General features: G+C 38.4%; 1 long non-coding RNA gene across 5 annotated transcripts; it reads right to left on the bottom strand.

The window, feature by feature from the left end:
- LOC110432462 lies at positions 6,507 to 11,241 on the bottom strand. Of its 5 annotated transcripts, none has more exons than XR_002449908.1 (6): positions 10,485 to 11,241; positions 9,267 to 9,347; positions 8,148 to 8,230; positions 7,781 to 7,851; positions 7,402 to 7,512; positions 6,507 to 6,845 (listed from the first exon to the last, which is right to left on the bottom strand). It is a non-coding gene; the product is annotated as an uncharacterized LOC110432462 (long non-coding RNA). The 5 variants fall into 5 exon arrangements; XR_002449910.1 differs by lacking the exon at positions 6,507 to 6,845 and adding an exon at positions 9,851 to 9,949 and having other exon boundaries at positions 6,997 to 7,512; XR_002449907.1 differs by lacking the exon at positions 6,507 to 6,845 and having other exon boundaries at positions 6,997 to 7,512; positions 9,851 to 11,241.

Raw genomic sequence — 18,352 nt, 5'->3', positions numbered from 1 at the left:
GTGCAACTGGTCTTTCATGATTAAAGTAAGTGCGCCTAAGTTTGTGTTTGCTGATGCAGGGAAATACTACCTGGTGGACTCTGGGTATGTCAACCAACAGGGTTACCTTGCTCCTTACAAGGGATCCAAGTACCATCTGCAGGAGTTTCGGGACGGCCCCGAGCCGGAAGGTAAAGAAGAAATCTTCAATTACGCTCACTCTTCTCTTAGAAATGTGATTGAGAGATCATTTGGAGTTTTAAAAATGAAGTGGCGGATCTTGCAAAAGATCCCTTCGTATGCACCTCATAAGCAATCCAGAATCATAGTTGCATGTATGGCCCTGCATAATTTTATGAGGACCAGTGGCATAGCAGATAAGCACTTTCATAGGTGTGACAGTAATGAGAACTATGTGCCGAGACAAGCATATGAGGATCAACCACCACCAGAGGTTGTGGATGATGCAGCGAACCCGATGGGTACATTCCGTGATTCGCTTGCTTATGCTTTGGCAAGTCGTTCTTAACAGTTTTGTGTGGTTAAACTTAAGTTTCGTTTTGTTCATTTACTGTGGATTCTGTGAATGGTTGATGATAGTTTTCACATCATCATGTACTGTGAATGTGAGGACATATACAAGTTGTGATGTATTTGTAATGTTGTTGAGGCCACATTGTGGTTGTAATAGTCTTGGATAATTGTACTGAATAATTGTTGACATTCTGTTGATTCAATATTTATAATAAATGATGAATAAAGAACTTGTCATGTTGAGAATATGCATGCAATGCAGGTATGCAGGGCATGCAAAACCATGCAAAACACCTGTAATAACATGCAAGGTACGCATGTGCATGGAGGTGCATGGGGGACATTTATTACAGCCTCATTTTGCAAAAAAGTTTGGACAAGTAAACACCAAACCTAAAATAGTTTGTGTCAGATTTTGATGTGCTGCACATTCTCTTTGTTTTTTGGCAATTTGGCAAAATACTTCAGGAAGTAAACAAGGCCTTAGGCATGTATGATGAGATTTTTCCACAGAACAGACAAAGTTCTGAGGCCTTGTTTAGTTCACCCCAAAAACCAAAAAGTTTTTAAGATTCTCCATCACATCGAATCTTGTGGCACATGCATGAATAATTAAATATAAATAAAAAATAAAAACTAATTACACAGTTTACCTGTAAATCACGAGACGAATATTTTGATCTTAGTTAGTTCATGATTGAACAATATTTACCACAAACAAACAAAAGTGCTACAGTAGCGAAATCTAAAAACTTTTCACATCTAAGCAAAGCCTGGCAGCGGCAGAGAGGCAGAATCCAAAAACTTTTTACATCTAAACATCAAGGAGATTTCTGAAGAAGGCAGTGAAGTTTGCAGCAGCTAGCAGTTAGGAAGAAGAGATCGAGGAGACTTCTGAAGGTGGCAGTGAAGCTTGCAGCAGCAGTGGGGCCGGGCGGAAGAGATCGAGGAGCTCTTTTTTTCGCCATCGGGTCGTTCACCCATTCACCTGTTTTCATTAAGAGGAAATCGAGGAGCTCCAAGCTTAACTAATCCATCTTCTGCACAAGACATGTACTCCCTCCGTCCCAAAAGAGTATCGTTTTAGATTTTTATGCCACAAGTTTGACTTGATTTGTAGAAAATATATGTAATATTTATATCTCTAAATAAATTTGTTAAAAAACTAGAATTAAAGATCTTTCCAATGATACTAATTATGTACTAGAAATATTAATAATTTTTACTATATATTTAGTTAAAATTATTTCTCGGAAAGCGAAAACGACACTTATTTTGGGACGGAGGGGTTATACACTACTACTTCTACGTACGTACTGTACTAGAATTAATTTTACAAATTTTATTACTACTAGGTTAATGCCCGTACGTTGTTACGGGTTTAAAATCCACATACTCTATGTTTTTTCATTGTTATTTTATTTTTTATCTATATTCTTCCTTTTTTATTTCTTTTTAGTTTTTGTTTTTCTATTTTGTTTTATTTCCTGTTCTTTTCTTTTTTTTTCATGTTTTAATTTTACCTTTTATTTTCTTTTTCTTTTTCTTTTGCTTTTAGTATTATTGTTCTTCCTTACTTCTATTTGTTTTTCTTTTTTCTTTTTAGGTTTTCTATGTTTCTTCGTTCTTATTTTATATTTTAATTTCTTTTAATCTTCTTTTTATCCTTATTTAAATTATTTATTTATTTTATTTGCTCTATGCACTTTTTATCATTTGTTAATTATGTTTGTTTTTATATTTTTCTTCTTAGTAATTTTATTTTTTATTTTTATTTTCTATATATATACGATGTTTATGTAGTGTCATGTTTACGTAGTATACATGTGATGTTGTATGATGTTTCTTATGGTGTTCACTTAGTATACATGTAATCTATAATAGATGTGATGTTCTATAGTATATTTAATGTTGTTCTATGATGTATTTAGTGATGTTAATGTTCTATAAATGTATTTATGATTTTAAAAAGCAACCCTTTGACATTATTTGATATTTTTCTCTATTTTGTTTTTTATTTTTTTCTTATGCTTTTTACTCTAGATTTTATTATTATTTTTTATCTATGTCATGTATTTATATATTTTTATGTATATTGTAATATCAGTTTCATAAACCTAAAACCAAAATACTATTCTTCTAAATCGATAATATTTTTTACAAAGACAGAACATTGTCTGTTGAACCTAGAATATTGTCTCTACTTAACAAAAGAAAATATTTTATCTTTATAAGATAAATATTCATTAATAAAATTTTATCTAAATATATCCATGTGTGATCTTGTTTTAAAGAATTTGTTATAAGAAATTTAATGGTGTAATCGAAATTTAATTTATATCTTCGGTTTAAGAGTTATTACTTTTTTTAATTCGCTAAAACAATTTTGTATGCATGGGTGAGTGGGGCCTAAGTTGATGGGATAACCTATCATGGGTATAGTAAAAAGGGGAGTTGTAACTTTACCATGAATGTGGTAGATGAATCCTCTTCATAATTAATTTTTAGTTGCAGAGAATAATAATATAGTAACGCACTGTGGCAGGCCACCCATCATTACGACTTGGACCTCGAGACTACACGGACGGACCTCGAGGCCACCCATGTTTAGGTCTTGTTTACTTTACCCTAAAAACCAAAAAGTTTTCAAGATTCTCCGTCACATCGAATCTTCTGGCACATGCATGAAACATGAAATATAGACGAAAACAAAAACTAATTACACAGTTTAGCTGTAAATTACGAGACGAATCTTTTAGTCCTAGTTAGTCCATAATTGGATAATATTTGTCACAAACAAACAAAAATGCTACAGTATCAAAAACTTTTCACTTTTCGGAACTAGGCCTTACTTTGCTGGCATCTTCGATCGACGTCATCCACCACATGACGGTAGTAACCTCATCATTCTCCGAATGCTGAACTTTCTATTTTATATACACTTCCTTGGCATCTGCGTTCGCCGGTCCTTATTTTATTATACATCTCTCAATACTGGAAACTGAAAAAATCTCTATCGGTGCAAGACAGACAGACAGACAAGGAAATTATTTTATTTTCTATCGGTCATATACTTACCGACAGAAGAGTATCGAAACCGACAGAAATAATATGTTTTCCCTGTTGGTTATGCTGTTACTGACAGAAAAATACAAAAAAAATTATGTGTGCTTAGCTGATACCGACAGAAAAAATCATTTTCACGTGATGGAGAACGAAACACGCAGCCAACTTGGGCCTGGGCCGCGTTGGCCTTTCAGCCAGCCCAATAGCGAGCTGGTTATGCCGCAATCATATAAAAGTGTTGCCCCAAACCCTAGTTGCCAGTCCCAACACACAAGTCGGCCGCCTCTCTCGCCGCCTTGTAGAGACCCGAGCGGCGAAGGGGTGGGCGGCCGACTTGTGTATCAAGCACCACATTTGGCTTGATCTCGGCACTCAATGCATCAAGCACCACATTTGATTCTACCTGCACTAGCCAACACATTAGCACCTTCGTGATCCCTCACAATAAAACCACCAAACACCTTTTTTTTCTTCTTGTATAAAAGCACCATCAATGTTAATCTTTACTTCTTTAGGACATTAGCTGTTTTTTTAGGGTAAACAGGAGGGGTAAAAAACTCTCTACTGTGGTTTTATTAATTTGTTTTATAAACAGAGTACAGTTCTGACAAAAGGATTCAAGAATTAGGACATCAGCTGTTGGGGAAGTCCAGAAAGAAATCCCACTAGCTTTTCTTCTTATTTGGCCTCTCTTGTGTATGAAGAGTACCAACATATTTCATAGAATGTACCATATAAATCATCTTCTACATCCTCAGCATTTGCCTTGTTCCTATGTTTCAGGGTGAGGCGGCGGTACTGCAGATCTAGCAGCGAAGGGAGCACGGTCTCGGTGTTGGTCTCAGTACCGAGCTTGGCGCTGGGCTCAGTATCGGGCTCGTCAATGGGCTCAGTACTGGTCTCGGCAACCCTTTTTTTTTCTTTTAATTGATATTCAAAGGTATTTTCGCTTACCTCTGTTATTCACGATTAACGGTGGTGTTTAGTCAGAGTTGGGCTGGATGACCATCTCCGAAAATGTGATGTTCTCGTGTCTTAGTGTATGATGGATGATGAGATGGTCGACCACCAAAGACCTACTGACCACCTATGGAACGCGCATAGAACCAGAGCGATCTCCCAAAACACAACCACGAAACTTGGAGTTGCAACTAGTCCTATATGTTTCAGGGTGAGGCAGCGGTACTGCGGATCTAGGGAGCACGATCTCGGCACCGGGTACGGTATGAGGCTTGGCGCTACCTCGGTATTGAGCTCGTCGATGGACTCAGTACTAGGCTCGGCAGCCCATTTTTGTTTTTTGTAATTGATATTCAAAGGAAGGTATTTTTGCCTACCTCTGTTATTTGTGATTAAGGCCTTGTTTAGTTCCTAAAAATTTTTGCAAAAAATTCAAATTCACTGACACATCGAATCTTACGGCGCATGCATGGAGCGCTAAATATAGATAAAAATAATAACTAATTGCACTGTTTACCTGTAATTTGCGAGACGAATCTTTTAAGCCTAATTAGTCTATGATTGGACAATATTTATCAAATACAAACAAAAGTGCTACAATATCCATTTTGCAAAAATTTTTGGAAGTAAACAAGGCCTAATGGTGGCGTTTAGTCAGAGTTGGGCTGGATGCCCATCTCCGAAAATGTGATTTTCCTGTCTTAGTGTATGATGGATTATGATTATGAGATGTATTTATCTTTCATTAAGAGTATAGTTTTCACTCTAGAAATTGGTTAGTGGGAGTTAGCCCTTTAAACATATGTTCCGTTTCCTGCTAAGGTCCCCTTTGGAACATAGGAAAATAGTGAACATAGGAATTGCATGGAAATGTAGTTGCAAAATAGAGGATTGAGAAAGATAGAAATTTGAAAGGAACGATCATATGGACGGACCATAGGAAAAACATAGGATTTTTATCAAAATGTTTGAGTGGATGCTAAATTAATTTCCTGTAGTTTTTCTCCAAAACAGCTCTTCAAGGAAAATTCCATATACAGAATGAAACTATCCAACGTCTCTTCCTCGAGTGCCCCTTTGCTAAAATAATTTGGAGGATTATCTTCTTTGCTACAAATTTGACCCAACCGAGGTCGATAAACCATATGTTTGATAATTGGCTTCACAATCAGCATAAGAAGGCTAAGGGTTTGATCTGGGTGGGTGTGGCTGCCATGCCGGAATGATGTTATCTTTAATAAAATGAGAACTAACTCTATCGTGCATGTTATTTTCAGGGGAGCATATTGGTTACGCTTCTGGGGCCCATTGCAGCGTGATGAGCAAGCCAAGGACGCCCTCTCATTCATAAGCAAGAAATTAGAAATGATTGCTTTAGAGATCTCCAATAAAGGGTGGAAGCATTTATATTGTCTGCTTTAGAGTCCTGGTCTTTGTTTTGAGACTTAGGCTTTCTCGTTTCCTTTTATTCGAAGATTTTGTAAACTTGGGCTGTGTACATCTTTCGATGTAGAGGCCGGATATTTTTAATATATCCATTATCTAAACAAATTTCGCTGAAGCAAAGACATTAGCAGTAGCAATTCCTACAGAATTCTTCTCCATTTTTCCTGTGAACCAATAGAGGCCTTAAAATTCCCGCTCCCACAAAACAAATAAAATATTTCCAAATCCCTACCTCTAAATTGCCTTCTTTGAATTATGGAAAAAAAAATTCTGCTTCCTACTTTTTTCTATGAACATTATTCATTACGTTTCCAGTCTTATTTCCTCTATTCGATTACTCCCAACCCAAACGTGCCAGAACTATCTAGCACGGGACGTTTTTTTTTACGCGTGCCTCGAACATTAATAGTAGACTAGGTAGCATGCCCGTGCGTTGCTACGGGAAAACTAAATTTTTATACTAAAAATATATAGATCACACGATAAAATAAGAATACTATAAAATCAAAATTCATCTCGTCATCTAGGTTGTCATACGCACGATTTATGTTTGTATTGGAAGGCATTGACGCACGACAAGCTCATAGAGTCAATGACTTTTGTACATGAACTAATCATGTTTTTTCCTACTGTAAAAAAACTTAATTAGAATGGGAAACCATAGCCATTGTTACATATAACTTATTCAAACTTGCATTTCTCTTTATGCATTGGTATAATTCAGGACACTTCTTGTTCATTTTATTTCCTTTCTCTTTATACAATATACATTGATGCAAATCTTGCTCTTTCTCTTACCCCTTGCACTCCTTCGGGTCTTTATCTACCCTCATTCGTCAAATCTAATGCATTTTGACCAACTGAAAAATAGTTATTATAGCTTAGTGCTAGATATGTTATATATAATAAAACATACACATGTAAATAAACTCATAATTTACTACCATCATATTGAAAATACTCTAACTTTGTATTTTCTATTACGAAATCTCAGAGATGATCTAATATAAATTCAACCAATTAGAACTCTCCACCTTGAGTTCCAATCTGCACACGTCATTATCGACGAGGCATATGTTCCTTCATCAAAAATAAGAAAAAATGAAGTATTTCTGCAGGGTTATTACATTTAAACACTCTTCGCCTTTGAGGCATATCAAATCATATAGTAGTTCATTTATATATTTTTTTGAAACAAACCGGCAGAAGAGCTGCCTGCTATATTAAAAAGAGGAGAGTGCCAAGACAGGCATTCATTCATATATTTGCAGTATACTACTAATTGAGGAGTTTGTTGTTACCATGGTATACTACTCGTTCGTAGGTCTAGTAGTACTGAAGAGGATTATCAAATTGCACTTGTGCTGCAGGAGGAGTAATCAGTAATCACCATACCACACATGTGCACGTACGTACCTCGGTACCTGTTTCTGAGGATGGGCATGGAGGCTGACGATGATCTCCTGCTATTGCAGTAAGAAGGGGCAGCTCTTAGTTTGCCTCTTTTTTTTCAAACTGAAGCCTTCTCTGCTGGACAGAAACAAAAAGGAGGATGCAGTCACATGGAAATTTGGCATTGTAAGGTAGTCACACCTAACAAAGCAGTAGTGGCAGGGTGCAGTCACATGAAATTTGATTATAAGGCAGGTTCCGATAGTACCTAGTTTATAATTTGAACATGATTGAACAAAATTGCATGTTCTCAAATATGCAACAATCATATTTGAGACATGAAAAAAAATCAGCAGTGGCAAGATGCAGTCACATGAAATTTTTCATATAGCCTTTGCAATACCTGACAAAGCAGCGGTGGCAGGATGCAGTCACATGATTTTTTTTTGCATCTTCTCAAATCTGCTGAGTACGCTGAAAAAAACAGAGACATGAAAAAAAAACATAAAGCCACTGGCTAGGCATGGGACTGCAAGCATCATCTGGTCGTATCCGCTGGCTGCTGAAGGTGTCTGCCAAGTGCTGACCCTGCTGTTGGCTGCTGGCTGCTACTCATGGCAGCCGGCCCCCAGCGGATATGGCTCAGGATAGAGCAGCCAAGAGAAGATAAAATACAAAGATCAAGAGTTCAAAACGAATAGGACGGCGAGGAAAAACCACATTGACATGTGTATGTACACAAATGGCAACAAGATTTGATTTGTGGTTACCTTCTATGAGTTGTGCTTCTCTATGGATCCCAGAGTGCCAGAAAATCTGAAAGTAGCCGATGGATCCCACAGTGCCAGGAAATCTGAAAATAGCCGATACAGGGTTTAACCACTTATCTTTTGATTTGCCATCTAAAAGAGCAAGCATTGCAGTTGTACACTGCCTTTTGGCAGGTTAAGACAACCATAATATTTTGTAGCGAGTCTTCTAATTGTTGACTAAGAAAAATATACAAACTATAATTCATTCTAAATCCATAATTCGTAGCGACCATAATTTCAGTTTAATAAGAAAAACATGATAGATAACAGGAGTTTTTCCCTCTTGACGTGCAATTGTTTGCCTCTATCCAGACTAACTGAAACCTGACCCTGAGCCTAGCGACCTCGGTGCAGTGCTATCTATTTTATAGAATGAAGTGGAGAGAGGGTTAGAGAAAATTATATCTAAATCTAAAAGCAAAAAGAGGACATTCTATTACCAGTAAAGTTACAAAATTGAATAATTTGAGGGAGAAATATTCATGTCAGACCACAAGACTCTGTTCCGAAATTGCAGTAGCATCTAAGGGAAACACCAAACATACAAATTTAAGTAATTATTTTGGTCCTTCCTTTAGTTATTAAAGACATAAAATATAATAATAAAAAATGGAAGACGTCATCACTCTTTGGCTAGTTGCTTATACCATATCAATGTTACTGACACACTGAACTTCTAATGTCTACAGTGATGTTTGATATTGAGTAAAATATTTTTAGATTTGAACCAGCCAGAGTGAAAATCATTGACCGGTATTTTTCAGGTCACATGACAACTCAGCAACTATTACTGCTAAGATATAAATTCACACAAGCCAACAGCTGACCTTCCTTGTACATCACAAAGTGATGCTGCAACTACACACATCTTTTATATTCTTTAGAGATAAAATCCAACCCATCAAGAACTATTACTGCTACAGCTATGGGTGAATAAACTCATAGGTAATGTCGTACTGACACCAAGGGACTCGTGCCTTTATCTAGGTGGTGAATTGAGACCAAGGAAGAACGAGTACTGATCTATTTGCTGCAACTTGAACAAAGAAGATATAGGCTAGCTGATTAGGTACTTACATGTTGAACTGATGCAATACTGGTGCCGATGTACTTGCCTGAACTGAGGTCTTAAACTCAGCTCTCTGTGCTGGGCATCATCTAGTTCAGGCATATGAATTATGTCAGCTATGCTGGAATAATAGGATTCAGTATCCGAAAACGCTAGTTCGACAAAACAACAAAGCATGTCTCCAGATATTTAGGTTTAGAAAGAATGGTCAGGATCACAGCATGCTAATAGCAAAACCATTACAGAAAAATTACTGAATCAGAACGCAATATTCTTCAGAACTCTAACATGCGATTTTCTATCTAGCATTGAGCTACCCACTCCTTGTGCAATCCGGACTACAAACCAAAATGTCACTTATCTGGTGACTACCTTGTGCGTATTTAAACATAAATTGAACACTACTGTTGTAGTAAATGTGGCCAACCAAATTAGTTACCATCAATCCATTAGAATATTTTATTTTTTATATTTTATTTTTCTTGTTGTTAGTGCAGTAGCTCACAGAATATAGAATATGAAGGTTTATTAACCTGATTATTCTCATATAAAGCATAGGCTACATATTTATCATCAAAGGCATGATGCTTACAGTAATAAAGGTGGCTCCTCTTGCACATGCTACAAAGAAAGATTGGTTACTGGATCCTACAATTATCAGAAAACCTGACCTCTTCCAGCTTAAACGAGACTGGAAACACAAAAACAATAACAATTATGGATAATTCTTACTGCGAAAGGAATATTGCTAAGATTTAGGTATTTATTTGTCCATGATCCCCAACTTTCTGTGAAGAGTGCCTACATCCACAGTTGGGTGTCTACAGAATGAAATGCTTTATTGTTTACTCTTTTATGACAATGAGTGTCTTGTGAAATACAGAAAATAGTAACAGTCATGACTCAAGAACTATGAACACAAATGTGGGGGCAATATACATTTGGGTGATAAATCTTATTTATGAAGCCAATGGACTGGAATTTATAGGGTTATGCATTAGGAGGTTCTACCCTAACCTTTCAGACACCACCTTGGTAGATACATACCAGATTGAGTACAAATTCATTAGGCAAAATCCTACGATAAACTATGACTCGACAACCATCTAGATTGGCAGTTTTTCTGAAACTAAACTTCCCCCACATCTAGATCAGAAACAGGGGCGTAGATCATCAGCTCGGAGGTAGAGAGGGAAGAAATCAAGATTCAGTGCGAGGGTTATTACTTTCCGCTAGCCCCTTGAATTAAGCAAAGAATTCCTTCATCCCGTCACTCACTGTCTCCACCTATAATCCTGCTACACAAGAGACCAAGAAAGCCTGCAAGAATGGCTAGATCAAACAGCCAGGACATGTTAAGGAAAATTGGAAAACAGATCCTCATAGCTTCAAGAGGTCCATCTCGTGACGCATGCTCGAGGACGACATCTCAAAAAGCAGGGAAACAAGACCCTGTTTCCTATCCGCTCCGTTCATTGCCTTGGGGATTAGAGGAAGAAAGGGATTGTGCAGCCTGCGCACCGCGCCGGCAGCGAGGGCGGCCCCGTTCGTCGCGGCCTCCTGACGCCCAGAGGCCACGCGCCTCACCGTGGCCTCGCGTCAACCATCAGAGCTAGGGCGGCGAGGAGTCGAGTGGGGACGCAGGCGGGCGAGGACACGGGAAAGGGGGCGGGGCGGTTTTACCTCGCAGCAGAGTGCCTGTGCAGGCGTGGATGGTAACCGGTGGCGCTCTCTAGATGGTGCGGCGGCGTGAAGGCGTGGGTGAGCGCGGCGATGGAACGGACTGACCCGAGCATGGGCGAGCCTGGCGTGCGTCTGACGGTCACGACGGCAGCGAGCGCAGAGAGGCGGCCGTGACGCGTGCAGAGAGGCAGCCGCGAGCTGATGGCACGGACTTGCTATGGAAGGACGTGCGTGGGGGAGGTGCGCGGGGGAGCTGCGGCGGTTGGTCGTGAGGAAGGGCGCAGCGAGCGGGGGAGGCAGGCCGATGGAGGTATGACGATACCATTCGAGTCTTTTTAGTTGTAGAGATTCACCAACGGGCCGTTCCCACCATTTGTTGTGGTCAGCGCTGGCAGGTGGGAGCACACGGTTCTAGGATGTGGAACTGTGGATGTGGCCACGAAATGCGGATTCTGCTAGCTTGACAGCAGCCTCGAAGATGCGTGATGCGTCACAAGTCAGAACCTTACCAGCGTGAGACGTTGTTTAGTTGGCGTTTTTTTAATATTATAGCATTGTCTAACCATAAACATCAGAGCATCTCTAACAATTGGCAAATGACTTTTTCATCCATATCTTTTTTAGCCAAACGAGAAAAAACTCTCTCCAACAGTTTGATATCTCAATTCTTATCTTTTCTAACTTCGCATATCTCTCTGTCTAGCATCTAACTATGCACGCGGGCTCCATGCTTGGCATCGGTATTTCTACTCATGCTTAGCGGGGCTCTTTGCTCGCTCAGCGAGGCTCGGGTTTTTGAAACCGAGATTTGACAAACTGTTGGAGATAATATCTTTTTTTTGTCCTAATATTATTTTAGAAGTTGACAAACAAAAATATTTGAAAAACGAATTTTGCCAAACGTTAGAGATGCTCGGCTCAAAAGATTCATTTTGCAAATTACATACAAATTGTACAATTAATTATTTTTTATCTATATTTAATACTCTATGCATATATATAAAGATTCGATATGATAGAGAATCTTAAAAGTTTTTAGGAGCTAAACAAGGCCTAAAACGTGGATCAAGATCCTGATCTATGAGAGTATCACAAGGTGTACTATCATTCTAAACACAATGCTCAAGACCCAAGATCCGAAAAAGAAGAAGAATAGGAGTCCAAGATGCTTGCTCTCATGTCCCTGCTATCTCCACGGCCATTATGTGGCCATCATTGGAGGATGTTAAAGTTTAATAGGTACTATAGCATATGATATGGAAGATGCTCGTGCTGTCTAGGCCACTACTGTAGCAAATCACAGCCTGCACGTTCAACCACTAAAGCCTTGTGTATACATGTGGCGGCTCTATCTAAAGTAGAGATCTGGATATATGGTCTCCTGGTGCGATGAACAACCAGCACAACCCAACAGCAAGAATAGAACGTGGTCCGTCTCATTATTTTTTGGCACCCGCCTTGGTTGAGCTCCTTCCATGGGATCCAGAAGGTCATAGTTGCAGTTCAAATTTATTTTGTATTTGAGTAAAAGACTTATTAATCCTAAATCATGTCAAGTAGGTCTGTGGCACCTCGAGGGCGAGCTGCTCGTTGAGGGGAGAAAGATGTCATGTGGCTAGGCTAGCAATCAGGGACATTGGTGACCAGGCTAGCAATCAGGGGCATTAGTGGCCAGGGTGGCAATTAGGGGCTACAAATTATTGGGAGAATTATTATCTCCAGGTGGTTAGTGGCCTGTTTATATCGTGTAGTTAGACTTGGATGAATCAAGCAATGACAAACTAATTTACTAATCTCCCTCCTCTCAATCTCCCCCTTCACCGACCATCCTCCTGGCAATGGTTATCCCCCAACCCGCAAATTGTTGGTGGCCATCATCTGAGGAGCAAAACAGCAAGACAAGGAAACCTTGTCCAACAAATGGTGCGAAAGATGCACAGCCCGCAGCAGCAGCAAATTGCAGCATGCACATTCAACCACTCGGACTCGCCTATACATTCAGGTATCCAATTGAAACTAGTCTCGTGGACGAACAATCAGCGCACAACCTAGCTAGCAACAAACATCAACGCCCGTGACCGTCTCATTTGTTCTGGCACCCGCCTTGGTGCTGGACAGGTCCAGCGTACTAGTGGGCTGGTACATCCTCCACTATTCATTCCACATGAAACTAGTAACTGGAGTTCCTTTCATGGGTTCTAAGAGGATATAGTTGCAGTTATTTATATTTTAGTTTTAAATAAAAAAGATAAGTTGAGATGTAAAAGGCTTGATTCCACGCTATATTAAGGTCCTGTTTGATTCCCCATGCTAAATTTTAGCTAGCTAAACTTTAATCACTTTAGTAGCTAAAGTTCCGAACACATTGACTAAAAGAAGCTAAAATAGTTTAGTTCCATTAGTCACTCAAGAGTAGCTAAAATAATTTTAGCTAGTACTCCCTCCATTCTGGTTTGTTAGGCGTTCTTACGTTTTGGAGTTAGTCTGCTATGTTAGGCATCAATGCTTTGGAACACTCACGCAGTAAATGGACTTCCATAGCGCTGGGTGAGAATACGAAGCATTTGCATGCAGGCGACTCCAAGAGACGTGCAGTGGTGCTATTTGTACGTATTGCACTCTTTTTTTTTCTTTGTGTTTTCTCTTTCATTGTTTTTGTCTCGGCGAATCTGTCACCATGACAGCTCCACGTGCAGGGATACAACTTACCTTCTTCATTCGCTTCCCAAAACTCGGTATTGTTGAACTGAAACAAATCTTCCGGTATGTCATCCCAATCGCTAGGATTTGGCAGGTAAACCTCAACGGTATTGCGCCGCTCCACCACATCAACTGCTACATGAGCATGTACAGGCAACAGATCATTGAGATCAATGTCATGAACTGGCACCTGTTCATTTAGATCAATGCCAACATCTCGTTGTGGGTTTGCCATGGCTAAAGTTTATGATGGGAAGATGAATGGGGATGAAGAAGACAGGGCTCCGGAGGGCAATTTATAAGAATGTAGTTGATACTGTCCCAAATTTGTTTTAGTGGCGCGAACGACTGGGTTGGAAAGGCGCCATGCAAAATTTTTAAAAGGGATGGCTCGCATGTTTTGCCACAGCGTTGAAAAAAACGCGTCACTCTTGCCGCGCGATTCGGAAAAAATACAAAACTACTCCGGCTATACACGCGCGCTCGAGGAAGATGGATCGGTTCAGCTCTCCGGCTGCATGGCAGCTTCATGCGTTTAATCCCCGTAATCACCGTACTCTATGCTGCATGTATTAACGTGTGTGTTTATTACTCTCCTTGGTATCTGAGATTTTGTTGATATGCCTAAGGGAACTTCCAATGCAGAAACCATAGAAACTGGGTCTAAAAACCATGTCTACGCGAAATCCAAGACATAAAGTGATTTGGTTGAGAATGGAGAGAGAATGAATATGATTGGATAACAAATTATCGCATAGAAACTATCCATTAGAAGCATAGTTTCTAAACATAGTGTCTATAGAAATTAATAGGTATAGAAACTACATGTAGTTTCTAGCATTGAGAGTGCCCTAACAAACCAGAATGGAGGGAGTAGCAGGGGAACAAACAGGCCGGTATGCGGCACCTTGGGGAATGAGTTGCTCGTCGAGCAGGGACAGATGTCATGTGGCTAGCAATCAGGGGCATTAGGCCAGTCTCAGTGGCCCGTTTTAATGCACTGTTTCCAAAACCAATCCGGGCATCAATGAAACGAATAATAAAACAACCTCCACAATGCATGAGTTTCACCTTGAGATTTCCTGGGCTGGGCAAAGCATTTAATTATTGCAAAATGATTGGATCGCATGCAACATGGTGAAACGATTTAGCCCTCAGTGGGGATTTCATCCCGTTTCACCGCGTGGAAAACAACGCCCGCAGGGTTTCACCATGGTGAAACTATTTCCTTCTCTCTCCTCTTCGTTTCATGCAAAAAGTACAATTTTACTGACATGACGCTATAATAAATGTGCATGACATCCTGGTGAAAACCCCCACTGAGACTGGCCTTAGAGCAAGTTTAATAATACAGTCTACTTGCTGGCTGTAAGGTTTTTTACAGCCTTCTTACAGCCCACTCATACAATAATGAGATATTCACTATTAATATATGACTCACTTGTCTCTCTCACAAAGTTTCTTGGTTCCTGTGCCTAAGCTGGCTGCTGCTTCTCCTCTCTCTCCTCCCTTCTCTCCTCCATCTCAGCATTTAGCGAGCTTACAGCCCACTATAATACTTGCTCTTAGTGGCTAGGCTAACAATCAGGGGCATTACTGGCCAGGCTAGCAATTATTGGCTACAAATTAAGAGAATTATTATCTCCAGGTGGTTAGTGGCCTATTTATATCGTGTAATTGATCTTGGAAGCAATAACAAATTAATTTTAATCTCCCTCGATCTCACCCCCTTCACCGATCATCCTCCGGTAAATGGTTAACCCTTGATCCCTAATGATCTTAGGATCATAGCCACATGCATGACACTTGCAGCAGAATAGCTTCCTAGTCCTTTGTCATGCAGCTCGAATCTCATCTCATGCGTTTGCAGCTCGAATCTCGAGTTGCTTTACCAATGGATCACATTCTTCTTTCTGGTAACATCATTCTATTTTGCATAGAAAACAATCCAAATAATTAATTAATTGACACTTTGCTTTAAGATTCATTTAACATTTCAAAAGAGATGCACCGGCCGGGTAGTTCTCAGGTATAAATTCCCCTATATCCCTAGATACAGAATGCATCCTGATGACCCAAAAAAAACCACCTAAATATTTCTCTACTATAGGGTGGACAATGTATCACCCTAAATTTAAGAAATAGAAAGCACGTGTGATTTATATGATGCCATTAAATATAGGACGTTGTATGTATATGAGGGTGCCCTTTTTTTAAACCTTAATTTTAACACTCTAGACTAGAAGATAAGATAAAAAAACTTTTGGAGATGCTCTCTAGATGTGAATTTTAGAAAATGGCATGCCACGACGTCGGAACAATGGCTTTGTTTCCTCCTCGGACAACGTCGATTAGTATTTTAAGGCACTATTATGTTATTAAATTGGGAAGGGAGATATCGTATCTCAGACAATTAATGATAATAAAGTCAAAGGAGCAAGTCTGTAGGGGGATAAATCAGTTTGGATACCCTCGTATATCTACTTCAACCCATACGTTCAAAAGTAAATTGGAATATAACTTAAACTATTTACACCTCAATACATATAAATTAAAATGAATACGAGAGTATCTAAATCAGTTTGGATGATCCATTTCGGCACAAAAGACATCGCCTGAAATCAGACTTCGGGTTTACTTTATCTTAGGTTATTTATAAACTGTAATAAAATCTTTTCTTTTTTGTGAAACCCAGTAACGCATAACCCAAGGCTTTCAGAAAAAAAAAACCCAAGCAGGCCTCCTGCACGTTGAATTGGATCACCGACAGAGCAAATTAAGATCTCCCAAGTATTCAACGAATCTCGCCAGGCTCCAGGTCCAAGAAGCCACAATGCACGTTGGAGGTTGGACAGGATCACCGACGACAGAGCAAGCGGCAAGTGAGGCTGGACTTGAATACTATCAGGTTGCAGTGGAGAAAATGGGAATCAAATGGCTGCCAAATATAGCATGTTTTGGGATCATCTCGATCTAAAAATCTGAAAGACACTCGACAAAATAAAAATCTGAAAAAATACACAAAAAACAGCAAAAAATAAAATCAGGGGAGGCCCCCACTCGGCCTTGTTTAGTTCGCAAAAATTTTCAAGATTCTCCGTCACATCGAATCTTTGGTCGCATGCATGGAGCATTAAATATAGATAAAAATAAAAACTAATTGCACAGTTTATCTGTAATTTGTGAGATGAATCTTTTGAGCCTAGTTACTCCATAATTGGACAATGTTTGTCAAATAAAAACGAAAGTGCTACAGTAGCCAAAAAGCAAAGTTTTTGCCAACTAAACAAGGCCTAATTCACCACACCGTCACAACTCATATGTGTCTAGAGTCTGTGTTGGTTCCCCGCATATTATACTAAAATCGAGTGTAAAATGTTTGTTTGAAGCTCTAAATGAATTCAAATAAAAAAGTTGTCAACTATAATATTTTATAACTTTTAGAGATCTATAACTTTTATTTTGGTAGTTTTTCCATCCGAGGTTGTTTACAAAATTTAAATTTCAAATTTGAGAAATTCAAACAAATTTTTTGTTGACAAGATAATTTCAAATCAAAAAGATATCAAATACAAAGTTTTATAAATTTTCAAGATCTACAACTTTTATTTAGGTTGTTTTTCTATCTGAATAGTTTGAAAAATTCAAAATTTAAAATTTTGAAATTCAAACGTAGTTTTGCATGAGAAGATGAACTCAAATGAAAACGTTGTCAACTATAAAGTTTCATAACTTTGTAAGATCTACAGTTTTTATTTAGGTTGTTTTTCTATCTGTTTGAAAAATTCAAATTTTAAATTTTTAAAATTCAAACGTAGTTTTGTATAATAAGATGATCTCAAATAAAAAAGTTAGCAACTACAAAGTTTCATAACTTTTTGAGATCTACAACTTTCATTTAGGTGGTTTTTCCATCAAGGTTATTTGAAAATTTTGAAATTTGAATTTTTGAAATTCAAACTTAGTTTTGCATGACAAGATGAACTCAAATAAAAAAGTTGCCAACTACATAATTCTATAACTTCTCAAGATCTACAAAGTTTATTTTGGTTGTTTGGTCATTTGTTTATCCGATATGGTGGTTATAACATTGTTCATAATATATTATACATCTCTCTTGTAGTTTTATGAAACTTATGAGAGAGATGTAGATTTTGTGAGTAATGTTACTATCATTTTTTGAAATGACCAAAATAAAAGTTGTATATCAAAACACCAAAACACATGTGAAAGTATACAATACGATCCGGAAAACTATGAATAGAGAGATTGAGAAAATATGTGGATAATTTGTAGCTAAAGCTTATTACAACTGAATAAAGATTAAAAAAAAGATGGCAACATAAGTATTGTGTTAGAAATTAGAATGCGAATGCAGTAGATAGTTTGAACTAAACATGTCAAACACACATGAAGCAAATAGGAAAAAAAATATGAATATAGGACATAAGATCAGTCTCAATAAGAGTTTCATCTATATTTAATAAGTTGTCACATAAGTATTTTTAATGACATGATAATGTCTCTAATAAGATAAATGAGTTTTACGAGGATAAAACTCTCTTGGGTCGGTTCTCGACGATGCTACATGAACCATAAAATTAAATATTTATAATAAAAAAGAATAAAACTATACATTTGGGATTTATAAAGCTATTAAACTCCTCCTTAAGACGGTTTAAGAAAGTAAAGTAAAATCTTCCCTGTCAAA

Source organism: Sorghum bicolor, chromosome 2, assembly GCF_000003195.3.
Source record: "Sorghum bicolor cultivar BTx623 chromosome 2, Sorghum_bicolor_NCBIv3, whole genome shotgun sequence".
Taxonomy (NCBI): domain Eukaryota; kingdom Viridiplantae; phylum Streptophyta; class Magnoliopsida; order Poales; family Poaceae; genus Sorghum; species Sorghum bicolor.
Note: the sequence above shows the minus strand (reverse complement) of the source record. Positions and strands in the feature narration are given on the sequence as shown.